Source organism: Myotis davidii, unplaced genomic scaffold, assembly GCF_000327345.1.
Source record: "Myotis davidii unplaced genomic scaffold, ASM32734v1 scaffold488, whole genome shotgun sequence".
NCBI classification, from domain to species: domain Eukaryota; kingdom Metazoa; phylum Chordata; class Mammalia; order Chiroptera; family Vespertilionidae; genus Myotis; species Myotis davidii.
Window position 1 is genome coordinate 3,317,730 of NW_006300365.1, and position 564 is coordinate 3,318,293.

At 30.9% G+C, this 564-nt stretch overlaps 1 protein-coding gene across 1 annotated transcript in view; it reads right to left on the reverse strand.

The window, feature by feature from the left end:
- The window catches only part of PCDH17 (protocadherin 17), a gene marked incomplete at its 5' end in the record, with an annotated part of 100,600 nt that overhangs the window by 2,961 nt on the left and 97,075 nt on the right, over nt 1–564 (reverse strand). The window lies entirely within an intron of this gene.

Sequence of the window (564 nt, forward strand, 5' to 3'; positions counted from 1 at the left end):
TCCTGCTGAGTAGCAAATGGAAATTTTTATCAGAATGTGTTATGAATAAGCTTGTCAAAAAGTGCACATTTCTATTTTATTAGATATGGGTATGGATCATATAATCAGTTTTTTTTCACTTTAGATTTTTGTTTTTGGTGTAAGTAGGTGAAAATGGATTTAGTCAACAGATATAGTTCAGAGTGAATGACAAATCATGATTTCCTATTTTGAATGATAGTGCTTTCTGGGAGAATTTTTGCTTCTCTCTTTTGCCTGCTTTCTGTGAGAATTTTTGATTCTCTCATTTGCCCATAGAAATATAGATAATCTAAATAAAGCTTTTTTAATGACCTTTATTTCAAAGATGCTGAGTAAGAAAACATGAAAGAAAATTTCCTCATTATGAGAACAGCTGCATGCTTCCATGACCCCAATATTTTAAACTATAACTTTGAACTTCATCTTCCTAGTTGTCCTTTGCATCTAAAATAGCTATTCCCCTTAATGTTTAATGATCCTTTAAATCAGAAACTTTTTTTAGGAGAGGATATTTACAATTTTCCTCTGTGTGATGGGAATAGA